The 26,546-nt window shown below is 39.2% G+C and overlaps 1 protein-coding gene across 14 annotated transcripts in view; it reads right to left on the bottom strand.

Annotated features, from left to right (window-relative positions):
• Rbp6 (RNA-binding protein 6) overlaps nucleotides 1-26,546 on the bottom strand; it is a 686,229-nt gene that overhangs the window by 499,085 nt on the left and 160,598 nt on the right. For 4 of the 14 annotated variants that reach the window (XM_087349146.1, XM_087349147.1, XM_087349144.1 and 1 more), the window contains exon 1: nucleotides 20,213-20,392. The exons of the other annotated variants lie outside the window; for them this stretch is intronic. The gene's annotated coding sequence lies outside the window, so the exon portion shown is untranslated. Of the gene's footprint in view, nucleotides 1-20,212; nucleotides 20,393-26,546 lie in introns of those variants that run through there. 14 annotated transcript variants of the gene reach the window in all.

Below are 26,546 nucleotides of genomic sequence, written 5' to 3' on the forward strand. Positions count from 1 at the left end.
AGACATCAATAAACCGCGATGGACCGGGCATGCAGCTCGGATGGGAGAAACCAAATTATTACAGAAATGTTGGGGAAACCCGAAACGAGGAGACAGGGTGATAATATTAAAACGGATAACAGAAAAATGGGATGTGAGATGAACAAAACTGGCTCAGGATCGTGTTCAGGGGAGAGTTCTGGTCCTGTTACCAGACAGTTAGGGGAGGCGGGATAGCTCAGTCACTACGGAGATTAAGGCCTAAACATTTGGTGTTCGATTCCCGACAGTTGCAAAAGATTTCTCTCTTAGACTCCACGTGCAGACCGGCTGTGAAGACCACCTAGTATCCTATCCAATGGGTGCCAGGGTTAAAGCAGCCGGGCTCTGAGGCTCACCACTCACCCCTATCTAGTGCCGAAGTCAAGGAAGAGAAGAGCTATACCTCCGCTACTCTACACACCTTCAAGGCAGTGCTTTATTTGTTCTTGGAACGACTTTTAACAGAGAGTAAGTTATCTTCATAGCATATTATTTAAAAAGGTTACCTAACACCAAAATAAATGCGTGGGTAATCTACAATAATAAAACAGGGGGAATGATGAGAAAAAGGCATGTATCCTACATGAACGTTATAACAAGAATTCGCCTCGAACGACTGAGAAAAATCACGCAAATCACGATTAGCAAAAGCAAGCTACATGTGATACGAATAAGATACTGACCAAATAAAAGCAGTTCTGCCAACTACATGCGTATCTATTACATTAAAAACTTAATCATATTCAAATTAACTGAGCAGGAACAAATTGAATGTTACTATGTGAGCGAGTGACAGACTGGACTTTTCACCTGATAAGGTGGCAGTAGAAACCCTAATGTCGAGTGGAATTACAAACCAGGAAGACAAAAGTTAGCAGACCAAGAAAGAGATGGGCTCGCCTAATAAATGGGGCTAATGTCTAATCCGTGAAGGCTACGACTTTTCAAACAATGTGTGGGAGGACGTCACGTGTGCAAGGGAACTTCTGTAAACGCGGGGCGCCAATGAAAACAATTCCGTCACGTCCGACCTACATTCACACTGAAGTAGCGCGAGCAACTCCAACAAACATGTTACCCTACGAGCTATTAACTGACGTCAATTTAAAAACGTTTCCAAGTTATTGCATTTACACAAGGTTCATGCATTTTACTTATCTTCAATGACATCGCGAAGACTTCATGCAAAATTAATCCACAACACGTGCTGCGTAGATGACGACAGGATAGCACAGCTTTCCGTCTGAAACGACAGCAAATGCAAGCAGCCGACAGGCATCGCATTGTATAAATCGTCTGTTGCATAACTTGGAAGGCAGTTTCAAGTGGGCACAAGAACTGAAATTTGGCACACGTAGGCTGAAGGACCTACAGACAGTTCCCACTAAAATCTGAAAAATTTAAATCTCATAAGATGAAGACAGATGGATACACTGCCCGCTTCTCCCGTAACGATTAATGGTAGTTGGATTCATAACATTATTCACACGGAACCTGAAAAATATTCACATAAAACATACAAACTGCGAGTCAGATCCAAAAAAGCGAGGGCAAAAATTCTAATATTCCTAAGTACCCATCAACACAGGAACAGAAAACTGGAAGACTGTGTAAGGAAACTCCCTTTGCTTAATTTCACGAAAAACTATTGAAGTTGAGAGACCAGGTTTCACAGTGAAAAATTTGAGGTTTTCATGGCGGTAAGTCCGAAGATGGCCGTCTTCTGGCTTAACGTGCCGTGTAGTCTGGCCCCTGATGATGAAGGTAGCAACGACCTCTGACACGTCGATTAACTGCTACCAGACTACACGGCGCAACAACCAAGAGGATAGTCATCTTAGGTTTCGCACTCAAAAACGGGTATAAGCATGCTTTTGTATATTTTAATATTTACGTTTTTAGATAGCAGATGAGAAGGCAAAGATTCTACTGCATGGTAACAAACAATCCATGATATTTATGGTTACTAATAAAATAAGTATTTCCTCACCTCCTCAAAAGCGCATCAGTCTTCAGTCAGTTCTGTGTGAAACTCCGTAGGGGCATTAGTATTAAGGTTTCATAATACGATAGCACCTTAGGACCGGCAATCGAAATTACGTCACTGCCTGCAGGGCGATATACACACAGAAGAGTGTCGAGAATCTTTGCCATTTCTATGACGGTCAATAGGAAGATCGCAGATTACAGGCAGCATGTGTCGTGATTATTTTTAATTTGCTACCCTTGACAGTTCCAATTCCGTTCCTACTTCCAAGAAAACACATTACATAAGCACAACACACGTAACTCGACAAATGGTGGTACGCAAACAGCAGGTGTTTATTCCTAGAATCAATCAAAATCAAGAATTGTAACCTGCTGTCTGAGCAAAATTTTGTGTTGTCCATCATGAACCAGGTAACAGCCTAAAAATAACTATCACTGCACTATTAAGAATAAACGTACGCGAGTATCTAACTTTAGTTTCTGCTCATTAAATTTTAAAACGACTAAAACGTAATCCTATGTTGAGCCCTATACATGGGCGACAGTTGTTATCTTAGGATCTAACGTACGACGACAGCTGAAGCGGTCGAATTTAACCACTCTGTTGTAATGAAAAGGGGATTACGGACAGTGCTCGCTCCTGTAGGCAGGTCATTAGTTGCAACACAAAGTAACAAGCTTACAATGTCCATATCCCGATATTAAATTTGACTACGTTCCTCAGAAACAGCCCATCGCACACTGAACACAGACAAGAGCCTCTGTGTCCAAATACCACCTCATAAAGTCGTGGGTTACAAGGGAAATAGAGGTGTACCCCCCCAATATGTATCGCTAAGTGGTTAGGTTCGTGCTCCGGCAGCTTTATTACAAAAGAGGAAAGGGGTCTGAGTGAGCCCAGAGGAATTCAAGGCGTTGTGTGGAACAGAAAAGCTGTGGCTACGCTCTGCAATGAAACGAATCTCATACTTGTTAATAGCCAATGACTTCAGCTTACTTATTTATCCATCCAGGCTCACTTAAAACTACTCATCCTACTTTAGGTTTGAACAATTCCTTTCTCGCGAGATTTGAAACTGTCATGGCGGCCAAGATTCCGATGTTCTTCTTGTGGGTTATGACGTAATGTGAACTTGTAGGTGAATACCACATCAGCCCTGAAGACTGAGATACGATGTCGAATTACAAAGAAGCGAACCTTGCCGGTTTATGAACGGTGCCCCAACATGACGTTCTCATGATGATTCTGAGCTTGAATGGCGATGGAACTGATAAAGCGTCGTTAAATACATAAGTACAAGAATTGTGAGATTATTAATTTCTACTCAGTACAAGTAAAGAAAATTAAGTTTGGCAGCGATGGACTAATTATCTGAAGAACGAAATAAGAAAGAGTTTAAAAAAGAATTAAATGCAAATCATGCATAAAGAATAGCATACAAATTACAGAAAATTATTTGCAAGTTTCAGGAAACAAATGCTAATATCTCCCCCCCCCTCCTCATTCCTCAAGCTCGCGGAACCCACACAGCCCCATAAAATCGACTCTTAAAACTGAATATAAATAAAGCTTCAAGTAAAATTTAATGTTACAAAATGTCACTTGAGTTGAACTGCCAATCCTTTGCTAAACAAATGAATACTTATAAAAGCATCAGATAGCAATAATCAAGTGAAGAGAAGAATCTCGGCTAGCATTTTCTTTTTTGGTATTAAATCAACCTATCTATCATCCTGTCAGGATATGCAAATTGTTCTCCTTCGATACAGTTCATAAACCCATCATGGATATTCAATTCACAACAGACGTGTAAACACTGCAGTCTGAGTTTAACAGCTACGTCTGTATAAGGTGAGAATGTTTACTGAACACATGCCAAAATAACTTCATTACACTCACATTCAATTATATCAGGGATAAGCAAAATAAATCCATCAATTCAGAAACGAAGTTTCCTGAACAACTTCGTAGGCAAACGTCGACTGACGAGGATGGATATCCGTGTCTATCAGTGGACCAATTAAACAAACACGAATCAGGTTACATTAGCATGAACATTAATAAGAAGCCGATTAAAACACGATGACATTGGTCAGGATATCGAATAATCGAAAGATTTTCTAACAGGGTGAACTGGATTCAAACTGTCCAGGATGGGTACCTGCGAACACAATATGCATTCTACGGGTGTCACAATTTCTCCATCTAAGTAACTATTGGCTTCTCAACCAGCAGTATGTTCCGTAATGATGATGATAATGTCAATAAAATTTCAATTCATTTATTGCCAACAGCGAGGAGCCAATGATAGGCAAACACTAATAAATACATACATAAACAAATAATAATAACAACAACTTCGGGGACTATAAATATTTTCTGCTCCGGGCATCAGTCTCCCATCGCTTACGTCTTCTGCTGTTGATTGATATGTATGTGCTTGGGGTTTGCTATTCATTCTCTAAGCATCCTTTAGCCATCGGAGTTTGCATTCTTTCTTTCAATTTAAATATCTTCTGTCTTATCTCTTCGTTCCTTATCTTATCCGGTTCTGAAGTTCTATAAAACCATATATCGTAGAGAAGCATGGAAAGTTATAAAGAATGGCTCTGCAAGGGATCGGGAAGGCAAATATGAAGAAGTTCTTTACAGTTAAATGGACATACAACAGCAATAAATACAATGACGACAAATTATATAGTAACAACATTCGAAACAAAACATCAATGAAAATAAGCAAAAGAACAAAGTATCTTCCTTGTCATTTGACAAAATCTTAACTGAGGGCCCCCCCCCACACACACACACACAAACAAACAGACATAAGCCATTCACACGTAAACATGTAAATGCCAAGTTATGTTGTTAAAGGGCAATAATTTAAACTCGTGTTCTTTAACACAAAGAGTTTTTTTAAATGCCATTTACTGGAAATAATTTTGACGTCTGTACAAAACAAATGAGGATAACAACTTTAAATGGATAAAGAGAGAAGAAATTTGTCTTAAGAGAACATAACAAGAAAACTGGAAAACGCCTGGGAAAGTGGATAATAAAACAGCGACTGGATGTTTATTGTTTACCCAAGCAGAAAACAAGAGAGCTACGACAAAGCGCGCGTCGCTTTAACGCTGAACGTTCGTCGTGACACAGTGAAGACGGCATTTTTCCTACAAACCTGAGACAGGAAATGCCCTGACGATAACGACTGTGGCCATGGCATCAGCGGAAACAGCCACTTGAGATGCAGTTCATTCGTCAACTGTGTTTGAGAGTCCGCTTTAAACAATTCCAATGGCGGAATACACGAAATTTGGGACGATAGTTAATGCTAATGACAACATGAAAACTTTACCTTAGTCGTAAAGATGGGTGTGGCTGTCCGTACGTCTACCTACGTCAAACAATTCCGGCCGATGAAGTTTGTCAAAATCAGAAAGGGGGTATTTACACTAAAGGTACCATTATCTTGTCTGATTTTTAATATAAAGAAATTGGTGACATTTATATAGGCCACGTCCGTTCGAAAGCAAATTATTCATCTCGGCTGAACGTTACAAATATAGCTACAGTATACCTATGTATGCACAAAGGGCATTAGGGAAAACTGTACTTTTACAGTGACATGTGTGCTCATGTAAGCGCTTCAAACAATTCGACGGACTTACAAAAACTTTAGAATTAAACATATCACAGAGCAAAGAAAAGGTGATAATTTTATCCTTTCCTAGTTCAAATGACTCGAGTGCTTTTGACGAAATTTGGAAAAATATACCTATTTTAACACCCATGAAAGAAACATGATTCTGACACAAGAAATGTCTGATTTTGATTTTGTTTGAAAAGGGAAAGAAACAGAAGGAAACGTAACAAAGAAATGCGAGAGGAGAAAAGAAGAAACTGACAGAAAGCAGCCGGTATTAGTTATCCTCGCAGTCCAATCCCGCAAGTTAACACAGCGCGTCACGCTGTGTTCCGGGTTGCCGAATAACATTTTGCACTCCGAATGCATGCCGATCACGCACAGAGCTTCTGAAAAAGGCCGGAACTGGTTGTTGTCTAAGTGACATAAACCCGACTCAACGCTGGGAGAATGAAGTGAACATTGCCCGTGTGTACAGTCACACACAAAAGTATCGCTCTGTCCTCGGGACTGTGTCCACAGTCTTCACAGCTACAGTATAACCCAAAATGTATCCACCAAATTTAAATTCAGTTTTCTCCGCAACGACCAATTACAAGTTGAAGAAATTTGCTGACCAACTAAAGCCATTTGTTTATCATCTGTTTTCTGTTGCGACCAAAAAAATGGCGGTCTACAATACCGAGGAGCGGATATCCATCACCGAAGAGAACATCATTCCATAATCGGAAAAGCCAGAAAAGGTCAGAAGAGTTTTCCAGGAAGTTCAGCGTCAAAGTAGGACCAGAGAGGAACACAAATTCAAACTTCGTCATGAAATTTCGCAAGACAGGACCAGTTTTGGGCGATTACTGTCAAAGTGGCAGTCCTTAGACAGAATGTACTGAAACTAACATTCATGTTAAACACATCGCAATATAAATGGCTGAATAGTATCTGTATGTTTCATCAGATTAAATGAAGCATTAAACGTGACAGGTACACTTTGGGGCAACCCGTTTCTAGAAACAAAACAAAAATTTAGTTTATTAATCCTCAATATTCATAAGAGATCAGATGTCTCATTCGGCAACACGTACAACACGAATGCGGGTGATGAGTTATGCATTCAGAATTTTAGTTGGTGATCAAGGAGCTTAACAAGGTCTCCGGACTTTATAGACCCCCGATTTATTTCTCAGGGACTAGCTTAAAAAAGTGAACAACAACAGTGTTTCTCAACCGGAGACCCGCGGAAACCTAATGACCGCAAGTTGAATAGGTTCAACTATTATGTTTTAAACTGTTCTTCGTCATATGCTTTCCTTCCATAGAAAAGTAAAAACATGACAAAGAAAACATAGCTTCTACTTAAATTTTAGTTACTTTATATTCTACTATAGGCTCCCAATATAATGAGATAAATTTTGAGAAGGGACCTTCTCGGTACAAAGAGACAGGAGGACACTGTCGTAAGAGATTTGTGGTTCTCAACTAAGCCCAAGGTGTCGCTAAAAACTTGACTGATCACCAATTCCAAAGTAATATAAGAGCAAATGTGTTTGAAAAATCTGTCTAACCCCAATTTAGAGTATGTTCATTTCAAATTGTTCAAGTAAACAGAATACGAATTTTACGAAGTCGGGTGCCGAATAGAATACGTGTTATTTGTGTGGAAGAACTTAAGAAAATTCAGATCCATTCCACTAAAGTTAAGTGACAGGAAGATTTATCTGACAACAACGTGTCGAGAATATTTACGACTAAAAAAAAAGAAGAGCTTAATAAGAGTACGACGATAATTACATAATTTGAAGCTTCACAACCTGTAATTTTCACTTATTAACTATATAATCAAATCCTGAACGAGGAGATGGACGAGACATCTATCATGCATGAGGACGACAATACTAAAACGAATAAGGAGGATGAGAGATGTGGATTTGTTTCAACAAGTCCATAACATAATTTAATGTCTAGCTCTTATGAAGAGTGTAATGAACATGTTGGTTCCATAAAACCTGAAATGTTTCTTTACCAGCTACGTTTCTATTAACCTTTAAAAAGAAATACCCTGTACCATAAACTTAGTTGACTTAACTATACTGAGCAACTTTTGCAATATTCTGTACTGAGGATTCTTTCTGGAATCTGGCCACCTAAATCCCTCCATTGTTGGCCATTTCCCACTATGGAAGTCCCAGTTTTCTTCCTACTCACTTCTTTCTTTTATTCCTTATAAAAGAATTAATGTCTACATATTCTACAATCCGTTGTCTTCGTGTGTGCTACAAGTGGAAAGTCATCTGTATCGAGTAGAAAAGAAGACATCCTCTCGAATAACCAACAACTTGTATAGATAAAACACAGTGGGCTATATGCAGTGACAAACCGAATTCTAAATTCAGTGTAACGACAACACGAGCAAAGCCGTCTCTCTCGATACAAAAGCCGGAAAACAGCACCCATGAACAGAACGCCAGTCGATGGTTCGGTGGCCCTGTCCTATGTATCACAGAGACACGATAACGAACAATACTCACAGTTAACCACTTACATACAAGCAAATAAACTAAACTAACAACACTGCATCGATGGCACTGTCGGATCTTATTCCGGAGCCTGAGGGCTTTATTCTTGGCCAGGAAGCAGGTCACCAGGACTGAGGTTTCTTTATGGTTCTCCATAGCCTCTTAGAACGAATGCAAAAACATTACATCAAAAGCCTTCTCTCTTCCAAAGTATTTTATAATCTTACGCTCATTCGACGATTCACAACTTGTATACCGGAGGTAGCAGCACTAAAAAAACCAAACAAAGAACAAAAACCAAAGAGTTGTAACGCCATATAGACTTACAACTGGTTACCTAAGTTTCGCAGAAATGCTGCAAGACTACACGGAGTCACAATCCCGACATCTTGACATCCGCGAGGACGACGAATGCCAGAACAACGAATTACATTAACCAAGCTAACCAATAAAACGGGTTCAGTATTAAAGATGGAGACGATATGCTTCTCCGAAACAATGGTATCTACCCAGGAGTCTACACGGCATCATAACCCAGAAAAACGCCATACACATTTCATGTCCAAAAATAACCCAAGATTCAATCATAAATCACTTCAAGGACCCAGGTCTGTACTTCTAATAGCAATAAAACGTGCGTTGCATGTCCTACTAAAGGCGTAGGACTTAGAAATGACGTCGGAATAACAGAAGGCATGCGTCCGTATTTCAAAATCAAGAAAACTTCCAATAAGCGTATTTCTATTTCAGACTCGCAATTCAAAACTGGATTTCGAGACACAATTCTTTTAAAACAAAAATGAAATTCGGCAAGACTTCACTTTGAAGAAAAAATACGTAACTTGCATTATTTAAGCGTGCAATAAAGTATAGATGGGTTACTTCCTGTTCATAGCAGCTGTCTCCAGCACCGCGCACGTAGCATACTACGGGCTTCCGATGCAAACACAAGTTGTTATCCCGTTAAATAATCAGCACGTTATGACAGAATGAAAAAAGTGACTGGCAGTAAGACATACGACCGGGATTCGATTCTCAGACGGGACATAATTCTTCTTTTGGTCCTCTAATTCCATACTGCCCCTAATAAGTTATCCAATTGGATCGAAGCCTAGTTTCCTTGGAAAAATGCGAGAGTAACTTCAGCAAGGTAACGAGGTCAAGGATGTTCTTCGCCCATAAGCCACGAAGATGTGCTGCTGAGGCAACGCAGATAGCAAGATGACATTCTCAATGAGATGAGTAAGAAGAATTCCTTCTGGGTTCTATTTCCGTGTAGTCTGGCAGAAGTTTGCAACGTTTCAGAGATCATTGATGCCTCTATCATCAGGGCGATGATCAGAATTGGAGCAACATCCCAGAATTCAGCCATCTTCGACATGTTTGTCTGCAGCTTTAAGCAGTGGCTTTTGAACTTTCGGTACATATCAGTACAAATAACGACACATCGGCCTTCACGTCTACCGTAATTTTAATAAATTGGATGTATAAGTTGCCAAGAAAATACAAACCACAGCGAAGATTTCTGCAGAAAATCTCAGAAACAGTGGTCGCTTCTTTCAGCATTCGTCATAATCACCGCACTATGTCATATTCAACACACCCTAACCTTTACTGTTGGTACAGCGTCAATAAATAACCGAACAAACACATCAAAAGCGTGAGCCAACATAACGTAAAGCTGACTGGAATTTGAATCGACTGTTCGTTAAGGTTGCTTATGCTTTCTGGATAACTTTCATGTGAAGTGTGTAGAGTGTCTACGAGGCGTGATTTCAAAGGGTGTAATTATATTTACAAAATGATGATAATAAGAGACGGAAGTTTGTTACTCACGATGATTAGAGCATCTGCTTTTATCCAAACAAAGCCGTGTCACTGGAAACAGAGAAGTGAATTCGTTTAACAATTTTCTCTGTAAGTGAATTAATGACCGTCTTTCTACGAGGTTAAATTAAAATATAAAAACAAAATACGTCATAAAAGTCACACGATAACCCAGAAAACACGTAAGGGTTACAAGCGATATGTATTGTACCGAGTTACTTCTTTACTGAATCATTACCTTATTTCCTTTACTTTTATCAATCTCTCCGCCCTTCCTTTTATTCCGTTTATTAATTTATTGCTCTCCTTCTTTAATTCCTTCTTTTTTCATTATTACTCTTTTATTCCTTCCGGCTGTAGTTGTTTTTTTCAATACAGCTCTTCATCCCTTGCGACTTTACCCCCTTCCTATTTATTCTTCATTATCCTTGCATCTTCCTTCAATTCTCCTGTCCCCTCTCTTTGCTTCGACTTTCTGTCTCTCTTCCTCGTTCCTTGTCCCTCTTCACTTAACAACCCGAACGGAGAGGTCCCAGCCTCCTCTGCGCTGTTATTGGCATGGATGGGTCATTCCCCACCACCGCAGGTGGAACAACGCAGGGCACTAGACAGAAGAACTATCCTCCGTGGTTTATGAAGCAATTCACCGCGACGTAAACGACCTCTTCATTCAGTGCGCCGCTTCTCCGACCGTCCGACGTACATCGCCGATTGAAAATGTCTCCGCATTGTATTATACTAGCAACAGAAGTATTCACTTCCCCGGGATGGCTCTAGGACCTTTTTGATGTGACAGCAACCAGATTTTACATAGAACAATTCCGTAGCCGACCAGGTTTTCTCGAGGATTTTCTTACCTGACCCACCCCAAAAACATATCAAAGTTAACACCTTACGAATATTGCATCCGACATCTTTATACCGTTCCTCACCACCAATATAAGTTCAGATGTTCCTAGAGCGTCGTTAAATAAATCAATGCGGTACTGGCGTTTATGCATTTAAATAAAAATTAAATAAAATGCATTATTGAAACGATAGTCATGGCAGATTTTCAATAGATCGGGCTTTATTCGGGCTGAAATAAAAAAAGTCAAGTGGTGGGGTACGGACAGGAAAAAGAAAAACTTCGTGCTAGAACCAACTGCTTTTCGGGCCGCGCCTAGTAAAATTATAACACTTCGGCCCATGCAGACATCTAACGAGCAGAGCAAGTGAACAGCGACCACAAACAGACGCATTTCTGGAACAGTATAGTGACAGACTGTACATTTGACGCACGACATCGGTCGGACCTGGCACGGGTGAGTGAGTGTATGTATGGCCACGCGTCAGTCACAATTGCCAAAGACGGCCGTGAAACAACATGACTTCTTCGAAAGGTCAAACTGTTCCGATCAACACCATTTTAGAATATATCTTTACTGAGGACGTCAGAAAAAAAAGAGAACTAAGGGTCCCGCCATTGAACACCTTCCTTGCAATATTTGACTGTCTTACTAGGCCAGTTTACCGGCGTTTCAAAGACAGCAAGCACCTCTGAAACGTCGGTAAACTTCCACCACGGCGCAATATGCCAGAAGGCCGCCATCTTCGAACTTGATTTCGGCGCAAAACAACGTTACTGAAGTTTTTACATGCCACATAAGAAAAGATTGTCCACTTACACAGTATATTACTGTGAAATTAGGCAGTGCTGTCGCTCCAGCTAAAGCACGCTCGATTTTCTGTACAACATGCAGATGCAAGAAAGGATGATGTGGAAACAAGTGAATGTATGCATTACGATTAGTAGGACAAATTGCAAATCCAAACCGCCAGGTTCAATAAACAACAATTTAACTGACGAAAAAACACACAAACCTTGCGAGGTAAGCGGTGTTACCATTAGAATGTCTAGGGATGGAAGATTAAAGTAGGATATATTCAAGTGCATTATCGATAAGACCAAGTATGGCTCTGTGAAGTTTAATAGAGCCCAGCGTGAGAGTTGTAAAATCTATGGAGCACACTGTTACATTGTACGTGGAAGCGGGCCCTACATTATACACACCAATTTAACTCTGAGTAGATTATGGCTTCGAAACTACGTCAGAATTATTGAAGTTCCATTTTCAAAGTACCAATCCCTGCCAGTTTTCATTTTACTGAGCAATGGCTCTTCTGAAGCCATATTCTCTTCCGTTAGCCTACATCATGGCGTTTCATCTGTTAAAATCAGATGAGATTTCAGCATCACTGATAATAAATATAAGACTTTCCAAATCCGAGGGCTGTTTCTACTTCATGAAAAACTTCCGCTTCTGTACAAAAAAAATAATAATAATAAAAACAAGCTCAGTACTTTTATATATAAGTGAGGCTTTCACAGAAACTAATTGGATTTGGTACAGAAACGCTGTCAAGGGAAAAGGAGAGCGATACATATAAAACCTCCTTTCATTTATTTATTACGTTATAGGCGATTCGTTACAGAAAAGAAAAGAAAAGTAATCAGGTCCTGCATGAATCAGTTTTCGGCAAAGAGGATATCCATAATTATATCATCAGACCAAAGTTATTTCCAATTTGCTAAACACAAAAGTTTAGTCGGCGGATATTAAAATATCGTATCTCCCATATTATTAGCTTACTATTCTTCAGAATAATGATCTCATTACACGAACGACAACTAAAATAAATAATTAAACGCGTCCACGTATTAAAAAAGTCGTCAGGAAGCAGCGGTAAGTACATCATTGACGGTATACCATTCACACGTTGAAGATAGTAAAACAGAGAGATTAACCAGCAAAAAAGTTTAAGTCAGTGACAAATCCGGAATATTCTCCACTCAGGTGCATCGTGTTGTACTTCCAGGGTTAAGAATCAAAGAAGTTCAGATGGGCCGAACATGGAGCTCGGATGGGGAATACAGGAAATGCGTACGCAATCCGAAGTATAAAGGTAAATATTTTGTGTGGTAGGAAAATTATAATATGCCACGCCCACTGGACCCCCGTCACGTCAACAATTTGATGTAGAATCTTCGTATTCCTTTCTCTTCGCTCAAATGTTTGCCGTTTTTAACAGCGCAGTTCTTTACTGGGAGGTCGACATTCCATCGAAACAACAAGTTTTATGATTAGTCTAAATGTTTATTAAAGTCCACTACATGTTTCCACCTTAACAAATCATCTTCAGGTCGTTCTCTTTAAGTGGTCGAAATGTGTGTATACGAACTGTCAACATAACTATTAACACGCAACAGGATACACTGCTTAAAACTCAGAGCAGAGCGTGTTTACTGCTGAATAGTGTGAAGCAGTTAAAAAGGCATATGAGGTCAACTTTCCTGATGCTGCTGTACCAACGGAGTCAACCATTTTTCAACTTGCTAATCGAAGGCTCTACTCATCGAGGAGAACACTCTCAACATGGGTTATAATCATCTAATTATTTTGTGATACGAAAAAACATTACCTTCAACTCTGGACTTCATAGCTGAGAAACCTCTTCGAAATCTACCTCTTGAAAAACCAAGAAGAAGACGGGTCAACAGCTTTAAGGGTCATCTTAGAAAATATGATTGAATTGGCTCAGGATCTTCTCCAGCGACAGGCTTTGGCAAACTTTCAGTTTCTGATAACAATGTAATATTTTTCTGTATTACCGAACTGTACTGTATTACTAGAAAAATAACAATAAATATAAATGCTTCTGTTTCGATACAGTTTCCTAGATTTTAAATTAGTCTTCATGAAAATATCTCTCGTTCTCAGACAATATTAACAGCTGAATGATATTAGAATAATGTCCGATTTGCGACTCTGAAAAAAAAATTCCATGACTGTAAAATGCACACTGAAAGAACGAGTCAAGAAACGAATAAAATATAACTGTAAATATTTCATAAAACTAGCTCACGCCTCAATGCACACTTCTCGAACAAACGGAAGAAAAATATTGCGTCACGTCCTGCAGTATAAATCACGCCAGTAACAAGGAAGAACATCGTGCTTCAAGACGATACAAGGGTGATCAACACGAAGCGACCTTACCTTCTTGTGAAACACCCCATTATCATAAACAAGACTGCGAAGACAGTCATGGCGGCATGACACTACCGAAAATTACGTTATGTTACAACTGCGCGTTTTCGAATTTTCTTTGTTTTGTGCGCCGGGAATGCAAGCTGTAAACCTAACAGGAAAACGATCCAAATACGCCGACCAGTTCAGAGTCGATATAACACCGCGTGTTTGTTAAAAGACAATATCTCGACTGCGAAAGACTTTGCATGAAATGAGCTGATAAATGTGAAAGGAGCATTTTCTTGGAAGGGCTGATAAAACAAGAAAATTCTTCCAGGACTTCCGAAAAGTCGGAATTTTACTTAATGACGACTCGAAATGCAGTCCGATGACTGTCACTGGTAAAGGCACAAGGAACTTCCGAAACAACGCAATGTCATTCAACCACGGCTCGGCGTACGAGAGACGACAGATGGCTGTTCAGAAATTTCTATAATATCGAAATTATATTCAGTAATGGTTAGCCACTATAAGAGAGTTGAAACGTAACTCAACCATTATCCAGCTTAAAGACCATGAGCTGATGATGAAACCAGAAAAAAAACCCTTCGAAATGTCAGCTACGATATTGGGTATTGCTGGAGTACTATGAATTTGTTTCTGACAGTTCAAAATTGTATCTCTGTCGTGTCATAGCTTGATAAACCTCCAGTAAATTACGCCGACACAAAATTAATTGAGTCCATGTCATTCTGAAATCTACTGTACGCCTATGTCTTCAAATTTTGTTCCATCACTCTTTCAAATACTGTCCGGTAATCTGCGAAGCATCTAAATATTTACCATTGTCTACAAGTACCGTTTGACCCTACTTAACTAAGACCAGCCTCCAATCACCTAAAAATCTCGCGCACGGTAGAGCTACCAACACATTCCAATTAACACACCGAGGGTGGACAAAGGAGGTACACATTAGGAGCCTAACTTGCATGATATTTTACATGTTAACATCCTACTCTACCCCATAACATGGCGGACAAATCCCTCTGCAATCTATGAGCGCAAATAATGTGTGGTAAGAAATAATTCTCTTATACCATCGCCTCCAAACTGTTCTACGTAAAACAGTGGTAGTCAATCCACTCTGTTCACGCAAGGACGTGATAACAGCGGGTTTTCTGAGGACTGGAACCCTCTGAACTCCTCACTATTCAGTTGGGGTATGGTACTCTGGGCTCGAAAGGAATCACGCAAACCCCTTGTTAAGTTTTGTCCAAATATCTAGGCCCTTTGCTACCGGCACATGAAATATCAAAAGGTACAGGCGATACATCACAACCAAAATGGCGATAATGAGATTCGAGGTTCTCACGGCGGAAAGTTCGAAGACAGCTGTCTTCTGTGTTGTTACGCCGTGTAGTCTGGTAGATGTTTCTCCAAAATCTAACAGCCAACACTGGGCAAGAACCCAAAAGACAGCAATCTTTAAAATACCGATACATCTTGCCCCTCCCTAATTGCAAAAGCCAAACACAGAGAGGACATGGGTTTTTGGTCGCACCACTGCACTGAACAAGCTGTAGCTTGAAGATTTCTGTCTTCTGGGATGTTGTCGCCCTGATGACGGAGGCAGTATGACCTCTGAAACTTTGTTAAACATCTACCATACTACACAGCGCAACAACCCAGAAGACAGAAATCTTCATACTCATCGCCCTGATGACGGAGGCAGTATGACCTCTGAAACGTTGGTAAACATCGACCAGACTACACAGCGCAACAACCCAGAAGATAGAAATCTTCATACTCACCGCTGTGAAAACCTCAAATCTTACATAAGATGTAGCTTGTCTTATACGTTATATAAGATTCATTACTGTGCTTGAAAATACAGGTCGTTGGTGCGAGTCCCTTGTTAACAAACCCCTGCTGTAGAGAACAAATATGTCAACAAATCTAAGTAAATTACTACCACGTATAAGCGTGTAGGTATATTTACAATATAAAAATTAACGCCTTTGTGTGACACCGGTACTGAAGTTGAAAAGAAGTCGTAATCACCCACATCGATCGTTCGCAATTTAACGTTATTCATAAGAGCATATAAAGTACCGTAGTGCAAGTCGTTTCAATTCTCCCGTTGGTACATGACGGAATGAAAAGCAACCTTAATTGACTTGCCTTATAAAAATGCTCGTTGGACACAAGAATTTTTAATCTGTAAGATATAATGGGAAACGAAATAAACCGATAAGAGTATTTCTTATAAATTTATCAATAGCTTAAATTACATACAGTTTAAAAATAATATGATTAGAGAACAAACAATTTAAAATAATGCAAAAGGAAACAGTCGTGACCTACTTTAAGGTAATATCCCGACATATTCCTGGAGACACTCAGGATAACAAAGGTAAACGTCAGTCTGGACAGCCGGGTTCCGAATCAAGATTTAAAATCAAGGCCCCCCCTTCCCCGCATCAGGAAGCAAGAATGACAACTCAGTTCAGTCTCCAGATTCTAAAATGTTAATTTTTGCATTTGTAAAATACAGGCTGTAATCTGTGAAAGGGAATAAATTATATTGCGGACTGGTGAAGAGTGCGTACCTCGGGTTGGGAACCGTTACTAAAAGCATCATCTTTGCCTTTGCGTGTGTAAGAGACCTTTTTACTTCAGTGAGAGTAGGAGGGTTCATGCGTACATATGTAAATATGACATATGCTGCTAGAAAATTCTAAAGTGCATAGATATGAAATGGATGATACTGAGCATGGTTTCCGACATAGCGAAAGGTTCTGATGATGACATAACAGAAAACTGAATATTAAAATTCTTTGTGAAAAAGGGGCACATCAGACAGTACGGTCGAATGGACAACTCTTTCAAGAAAAAGAAAAATCTGGATCAAGAGAAGTCGATATGAGGACTGAAACCAACTGGCTTAGGATACAGTCAAATGGAGTATTTGTAATCAAAGCGGCGACAATCTTCGCGTTCCACAAAAGCACGGGATTTCAAGAAAAATCTTTACTGCTCAAGAAGAGTTTATTAAATATTGAATCAACCTCCAAAGCACTATGGGTTACAACCATATCAACAGACTTCTTGGTATCTCCAATATATGGACGGAAATACGACACATTCAGTTGAATAATAAACTCATCACTATAAAATATTCACAACAGACAAGCTGGAAGAAACCAGTCTTATATACGAATGTATTTTAACTTAAGAGCACTAAACATGGCGTTATTAGAACAGTTGTAGGGGCATCAAGCTCAATTTCCAGGGGCTGCAACACCCTCTCCTGTAACTTTCACTTAAAATACTTTCTAGTACACGGAATATTCAACAAAATGAGAGGAAGACTAGTCTTATGTAAGCATTGGAATATTCGTGATATCAGCTTTATCAGCGTTTTAAATTAATTTACGGCATTATACAGTGCAGTGTAACAAAGAACAAAACCTCACGTACAGGTATACCTGTACGTGTGTAGCCGGCTTTAGGAATGCAGAAACAGAAATAACGCATTTGTAAAACAACTTTGTCAAAATTGGACTATACGTGTTTTCCACGTGTGTTCTTTGTGATTTCTCACATATCAATGGCACTGACGTTCATTTGTTGGGAATAAAACAAAGTTGCAGGCACGATATTTCCTACCAAGGCGGCAACTCAGGGAAGCCAACTAAAATAAGTCAAGGAGTTGCGTGCTAAAAACTCGAGACACTAATGAAATTAATGACAAAACTCGTGTCACACTTTCACAGTACTTAGAAAACAGGACATTCTAATATTGCAAAGATATTCACATCACAGGATCAAAAATTGCTGCACGTGTTAGTGACACATGTTAATTTATTGCTGTTATAAATGTATCACTTCAGATATAACTTTTTTTCCGTCCATTACTGAATCAATAGACAAATTAAATATCTACAGAATAATTTATTTACAATGTGGAAATTCTATGAACAAAAAGTGACATAATACAGTTCATGTTTTTACGTTTAACTATAAACATTGCAGTCATAATTGATAAATACAAATTAAACGTTTAAAATGGAAGTTTTAGATCATAATTTGCATTTCATATGCAAATACATATTGAAGAGCCCAGTACAGAAAGAACGTGGCTTCACTTCAACAAATATTTGTTGAATGCGACAAAAAGCTGGTATAAAATTAAAATCCTTGCTTAAAACCAAAACACCAAGTAGGCTCCATTTCTACAGTACAACAGTACAACTAGCATCTAGCGTTCTTCAGCCTATAAATGGTGTGATTTCTAGTTTGGAACAATTTAAAACCAAATTTCATTAAAAACTGGAACCACCCCGTTTTAGCACAAACTCTTCGGTTTCTGCGTACGATGAACCGTTTTTGCAAAAATAAGTTCGAGTAAATTTCATACACTCGAGTTATATGGTAATCTAAAGGCTGGTAACATTGATCCATTAAAAGAATACTATGTTGACAATTCTCCATTCGCTCAGGCAAGTGTGTATATAATTACTAAGTCACGGGGGTTACTTCCGTTCACAAAATCAGGTGATTTGTTGTCACTATACTCAGAGACTTCACATCGCTTCTTTATTTCGATAGTTACAACGGCTAGGATCGAACTTGGGATCCTCTGAGTGCGACGCTACTTCGGGATTCAGAAAATCCCGACTGCAATTACATCCGCTGACACAAAAATCGAAATTTCATATTAAAATAAAAAATAACAACAAATCATCTCATTGAGATTTTAGTTTCTAACGGCGGCGACTGTGAAGATGGCTGTCTTTTGGGTTGTAGAGCCATGAAGTTTGGTGGTACACGTTTAAATGAATGAATGCACGTAAGTCACGTGCTTATGTCATGTATATACTGCTTTTACTAAAGACGCAAAAAATATGTTGTAGTTTCATTATATATTTATTATTTATTTAGCCGATCATTGCCTTTATTAAGATCAACTTCTCTTTTAAATGAAATGAATATCAACGCTAATGACAGTTGCAAAGTAATAAAAAATACATACAACAAATTGGAATACACTGTTCCACTTTGCTTTCACGGTAAGGAAGCTCTTTTCCACTTCTCTGCTTTTAGTACAATGATATCAGTTATTGTAATATCAAAAGAGAAGTTAATTACGTTAATACAAAGGACGTTTAACTAGGAAGAACATTTCCTGGTGCTGCAATGACATAATGTGTATAAGCCATGCAGTCCCGTCTATAAACGAAGTTTCCATGAAGACAGCAACAGACTTCTTACATATGAGGCTTCAAAGGTCTCAAACGGAGCGCCAAAGTATGGATAGGAAACTCGAAGAGACGCCACGAACCAGAGCTGCGCTCTAGCGTCAGTTATTGCCGATTTGCTTTGAGACTCGATACAGTACTGTACATCTTTTCAGTCCTGGACGATGAAAGATTGTTGTATTCGGCACAAACTTTGCGAATCAGTACATTAAAACAATATATTAGCCTATAGGTTCACGCCATCTTCATTTCTCGACAAATGTGACTCAGGAAAACAAATATTGAACAGAACAGGAAATGTGTACTCTTTAATTTTTAGTTTCTATACAAATGTCTACTTTGAGTAGCCTCATTAATTACTCTGAAGATAGCAAATGCCGTAATCGCTGAAACGTTGGCAAAACTTTCAACATTTTACGCGGCTTATTCCCGAAAACCTACGCCTACTCTGAATACGTGTACGTCAACTTACTGCAAACACGAGACTATTGGCCACGGGATATTAAAATGCACAGACGTCACATTAATTAAGAACAATTCTGTTGTCTGTTACATGTAGGTAAACAGAAATTGGTGATACCAATGCAAAACTTGGTGTTTGCATTATCTAAGAAATTAACAAGCTTTATCTAACCCCCCTCACTCCCCAGAATACAAGGCAGGAATTAGATTTATTTAATATAAGGCTAGGGACCCACTGGCGCGACTAGCCGCTTGCGGCGTGTCGAGTGTTGTCGCGCGCGGCTGTTATTTGTATTGCTTTTTATAGGTTCGAAACCCACTGACGCATATTTGTAAATCTGCAAACTAACACGCATTTACGGAATGTCACTACAAACTAGAACCAAGCAATGCACACGAACTACAATAGAATTAGTAAGCTATGGCGACATCAACACAAGACGAACAAGATGTCGCTTGGTTTTGATTTTATAGGAATAACTTACAGAAGAGCTTTGCAGCAGATGTCCACCACCCTTCCTTCGGCACGAAAACTTCCCTTGTCCAGGAATTTAGTTACCAGTCGGTGAACTGTTGTATTATTCGGTATTTCACGTAACAGTAACAAACGATTTCGATTCCAAGCAATGACCTCTCCGCTTATGAATACGCAATGCTCTCACCTGCACAGTTTATGAGTCACTGAAGTCACCAGTATTCTAGCAGTCAGGGTGACCTTGGACCCGTGTGTCACGAGGGGAGGTTGGGAGAGTCTATTACACGTGGGGTGGACCTGCTTCTGATTTCATTTTTCTACCCCAGTGATATCATTGTTGTGTTTTACATGATACACTCTGTATACAAGAGTCCTTGGAACAGAATGGCAAATTTAAATTACAGCGCATTACATCCTGTCGAATAAGGATGCTAATCTTCCAAATATGATCTAACAATATCAGTTATTAGTATTAAATAGGGCCTGCACAGTACGAGAGGGATTTTAGCTGTGACGTAATTTAAATCTGCTACTGAATATTGCTTCATAATAAACGAAGAACTTCTAATTGCGTTTATAAGCTTATAAATCCAGCACAGACTGGAAATCTGTACCAATTTGCCAACGGATGGTAAACACACATCAACGTACGTAGGAAAGAAACAATTTTTTTTTTAAAGTGAGTACTTTCTTAGTTCCGGAAGCTAACGCTACCCTGTAAGTCGCTTCATGTCCGATTCCCAGTAAAATTTCTCCCAAATCACTAATCTTCATCAAACGTGGAAAAGAAACAATTTTTTTTTAAAAGTGAGTACTTTCTTAGTTCCGGAAGCTAACGCTACCCTGTAAGTCGCTTCATGTCCGATTCCCAGTAAAATTTCTCCCAAATCACTAATCTTCATCAAACGTGGAATAAATGTCTTGCCACCACACGTTACCAGGTGCTGTACATCTATACGCTATGGCGATGGTTTGAATTACTGCGATAATATCAGCATTAATTCACTTAAAAGTGGTTTTGTTGGGCGTTACAACTTAAAAGGTCACTTTAAAACGAAATGACACACATATAAAAAGATACAAAAATACCTGTATAATTTCAGTTAGTTTTGTGCGTTTGTGAAATGTGGTCTCTTACTTCAGGAGAACACAGACTGTTTAAAATTTGAAACAAAAAGTTGTAAAATATTACGTAATGACATTTTCACAATTGGCAATTTTCACCGAGTACTAGTAACTAATTAAATCAAGCATCGGGCACACGGGACATGAAAAACGCACAGGAAAATTAAAAATATATACACAAGTTTGGTCTGCAAATACAAAGTGAAGAATCCACGTGCATGCTACAAATACACAATACGAACTGGTACGTTCCACGACCATGTAATTTCTTGATAAATGCCTTCAACCACATAGTTAGGAATATCACGTTCTGCCATAAAAGAACGTAAAAAGTAAAGTTTGTCCCACTATACGCCATGTAGGCGTTTGGGGTGAGTGGAGGTATAGCTCCTCTCTTCCTTGACCTCGGCACTAGATGGGGGTGAGTGGTCAGCATCACGCCCCGGCCGGCTTTACCCCCGGGAAAGGACCCCGGTACCCATTGTAGAGGAGGCTGGGTGGGCCCCAGAGCCGGTCTGGACGCAGAGGCTAGAGGAAAAATCCTCTGCCCCCGTCGGGGAATAAAAGAACGTAGGCCTGTAATCTATTCCACGAAGATGGTGATAATGATGCCTAGGATTGGCCAGAGTGTACATGGCTGCAATGCTGTGCATAATTAAAGTTCAAAGTTACAGGCTTTAATTGCTCTAACCATTAACCCTAAATACGTGACGTCAGGTAATGACGTCTGTCCCTATAATAAATGATCTTACATCCACATGCATACACATACAGGCAGACCGCAAAAACTTACGATTATCAGTGGGTTTTTTTAATACTTCGTCCTTGTAACAAAACGAACCCAGTCACATACTTGTGGAATTCACTGTTTCTGAATAAATACATCTTAAAATTCAACACAGGTCAATCTGTCAACATGCATAAGCTGACATAATATTGCACTTCTTCTGTAAGCACGCATTTCATACAGACCTACACACATTTTAGTTACTTATATAAATATTAAAAAAAGGAAATAAGTATAAAACAAGTACTTAAACCAAGTACGAATTGAGGTTCTCACGGCGGTGAGTACGAAGATGGATGTCTTCCGGGTTATAGCACCGTGTTGTCTGACAGAAGTACTCCGCCCTGATGATGGAGGCAGCAAGGACCTCTGAAACGTTCGTAAACTTCTACCAGACCACACGGCGCAACAACCCAGAAGACAACCATCTTTACATTAAAATACTTCGGCAAAACCAAGGCTCAGACCTTTAATAAATGACTGTATGTAAATTCATGGCGCATTTACCATTTTACTTCCTAGTGCTGTGAATAAAACTACAGTATTAAAAAGTCTCTACACTGACAAATGTTAGTCACAAGTCTGCACGGCCGCATTTTCATACTGTTGGCAACAAGGAAAGATCAAGACCAGTTACGAACTTCAGTGTTTTAAGAGAACACAGCCCCATCCAAGTAGCCTGTGCCTTAATTTGTAATTAACAAGCGAGAGCGATGTGACAGACAAAGAGACGGGATTCACTAACGTTTGTAAGACTTGAAACATGTTTATGGTGGATTACTTTTTGGAACATGCCAAATATGATACTCTCTAAGGAATCCATATATTTATTATTTGATTAAGTAACAATGTTTTAACTGTACATGTTCTTAAACAAAGTGGAATATGGGGAAAATAGGTAAGAATTTGGAAAGTGGAAGACTTGGTAAATATAAAAAAGCACGGAGTTTGCCGAAAAAATGATAAAGATTACAAAAGTTCCTTAATAAGTACAAGTGCTAACCGAGATTCGATCCGGATACCTCCAAAACGTAACTCTAAATCGACGCTCGGAAAAAGTATCCAATTCTGCCAGGTCCAGCCAAAATGCAACAAAGTTTTGGAGTAGAATACTTCTTGGACATTATCGGTCATCTTCTCTAATTAAGTCAACTTTTCGGAGACTGGAATCTGTCTCTGGCCTCAAGTAAAACCTACTGTGTCAGGCCCAATAGATAGAGGCAGCTTTTTATCTAAGTCCGGAAACAGATTCAAGTCTCTAAAACGTCGATTTAACTAAATTAGGACGAAGGATAATGTCTAAGAAGTTTTTCTTTCAATAACAAGCCAACGTCAAACTCCTAAGATTTAAATTGGTCGTCTTTGGTGTTAAACCGACTTGTTATTTACTCCGTAGGTCAGACAGTCTAGCCATTTAGCCAGCCACTTAGTAAGACAATAAAAAAATCAGTCAGCCCTACTCAGTCAATCACTGAGTCGATTCCTCAGCCAGTGAATCAGTCAGCCAGTTAACAATTTAGTTAGCCTACTTAGTTCCCCAAATGGCCATGTTCTGGGTACTGTATACCTACAATAGGACAGCATGAACAAGCAAACGTAGCAGGATTACACAATAATGTATTGAAGCCACTCCTGCCGTATTGATCCTGCAACAGAAAACCCTGATTGTGTACATACCTAATGAATAGCCCGTACCTATGGGTCCCGATGAGCATTATACACGCCATCAAACATCAAGTGAATCAATCGGGATTAAGCGTTCATAGCAGCAACCGCGAACCACTGATCAATGACATTAACGCTACGATGATTATTTAAAAAGTTTCCAAAATGTTACAATAAACCTTCCTATCAGAACATAACATTATAATCTGAAAAATAATTTACGAAACTAACAAATGTCACCCTTATCAACTGAAAAACAATAGTTAATATGCAACTACACAAAAAGTTACTAATTAACGTAACAGTAACAAGCGAACAAAGCTCCACGAGAGAGAAAAATATACTTCCCGGCTCTCTGTACAGTACGCACGCATGTACTGATTTATGCGTCTATGTACTTACGCATTAACGCATATCTAATAAACTGCGTGCTTGTAGCTTCATGTAATGTAGACTGTCAACTGCAGTGCATTATGAAGATGATAGCCTTCTTGGATGTTTCGCCAAGGGGTCTGGTAAACGTTTGCCGACGTGTCAGAGGCGTTTATTCTCCACATCATCAGACGAGTGACTCACAGCATCTCGAAATGTCGGTAAACTTCTACCAGTCCACACGGCGCAACTTACCAGACAACAACCATTTTCAAATTTACGTAACTATACAGTAATTTGTAGGCATTTCAACAAAATGTATATTTCGGACACAATATGGTAAATTTCTTATTTCTGAACGAGTATTATTTAAGATAACGAAAAGTGGATATTAGTTTCAAAAATTGTGCCATTAGGTTACTTTTCCCTTGGATCCAATAGAAAAACTACAACCGCTCAGAGGAAACAAAAAAGATGGACCATCCTGGACAAACCACTAAAACACGAAACAAGACGCAGACCTCCTGGGCAAGTAGGAAGGAATATTGATAGACGTCGTGTTATTTGTTCGTACCCCAATATCCATCTAAACCTTTGTCCACTCAATATTGAAAATTAAATTTGTGTGTTTTTTTGGTTGTTCAACACAAACGCGGACAGCTGCATCAATAACGCAGGTATCCTATCTCTGGGCACGTATGCATACTTCATGCCATACTCTATTATGAAATAATGGCGGACACCCTCAACACAGAACACGTAGCGCCGTCAAGCTGGAAGATATTCGAACCCAGTTACTGTGCTTTATATCAAATAGATAGGGGACAACCAGCAATATATTGATATTAGGTCAGCGTTATGCCCGTATTAATAACAATTACGTGTAGGGGGTTAATGAATTCGCGTCTGTCCCTGACACATAATACTCATATAGCGATTAACGCTTGTTTTCTTTCCACATTAGCGAGATTTCACGTTCTAGGGGCGGCGAGTATGAAAATTACTGGCTGTGTCCTGCGTTGCAGTGTCGTGCAGTCTGATAGACGTTTTAGCAGACCACACAGGAACACGTCCCAGAACACCGTCAGCACCAGGGCGATAGTTGTTGATGTTCTGCGTTCTGGCGCATTGCAGACTCATACGTACATACCACCGTTTGGGAGAAAGTAATGGTAAATTCTTCCAAGAAAAATTACTACTATCTTATCGATGAGAAGTCTGGTGACAGTGCTGCCAACTTTAGACACATGAACAGGCATTTCCCCCCACGTTTGTGTTAATATTATACCGCCATGACTCCATTGCAACAACCTCACCTGCCATCTAAATTTTTTAGACTCACAGATAATAATGGCTTATGTTCAATTATCTTTACCTAGTCTCAATTCGAATGTTTATATTTTCTCACCCGCTTTCTCTCTCATAGGCCCATTAAATTTTCCGGTCAATTCTAATAATGGCATTTCTATCTCTTACTCTTTCGGCACTTAACAGCTTTCTCAACTATTTATCAACGCATAGCATTTATCCTTTTCTACCGCTTGGTTTTTTGTATTTCACAAACGTTTCTTGCCCCAATATGGCGGTCAAACCACCATAATAATTACGTCTCTTGTTTCAAACTATATAAACAGATTAAAACAGGGGCAGGTTTAAAATTTCATTACAAACCAACCTTGGGTATAACAACTTAACCGAATCATTACATTACCTTTGAAAACACAAATATGAAATGTTTCACGTGTGATCATAAAAATACTAACCTACTCCCTCATTCCAGAAGGTCTACACTGCATCATGACAATGCACTTAGAGATTAAAATAGGTACAAAATAGAATTATCTTCTCGTATTTAACATCGGAAAGCCATAGGAGTTTATTTCTATTAATATCCAGGCTCCATAAAACACACAATCTATTGAGGGGGGGCACAATCCAGTCAAAAATAAGAACAGCATTTTAAGTGTCTACTAGAGTCAGTATTATACCATCTACACACATTCATACTTTACTTCATCACAAAGAACACCACAGGTTTGTGGACAGCAGTCCGTGCTAACGTCCTGGTGTTTTAATATTTAAAGGAATTATATATTAGCCACGTTAAAAACAGATCAAATATAGACTTAATGTAATTCCAGAGAAAACAATTTCGCTTTTCAGCCAGAATTTGATAGCATCTCCTTAGTGCATACGATCTCGACAAAGAGTAACTCTGCTTTCGAAACCAGTTGCGTAATTTAATTCCAACTCCTTCCTTAAATGATGACAAATTAACCGGAATAAATATCTCTTGATCTTAAGACCAAATGAGACTAAATTTATCACTTCAGAACTGGAGTGTCGTTTCAGGTCAGTAATAATACTGACATACTGACACCTCGTCTACCCGAGC

Source organism: Zootermopsis nevadensis, unplaced genomic scaffold, assembly GCF_977971745.1.
Source record: "Zootermopsis nevadensis isolate Lab colony 2312 unplaced genomic scaffold, Znev_1.0 Znev_ptg000015l, whole genome shotgun sequence".
In the NCBI taxonomy this organism is placed as follows: Eukaryota; Metazoa; Arthropoda; class Insecta; order Blattodea; family Termopsidae; genus Zootermopsis; species Zootermopsis nevadensis.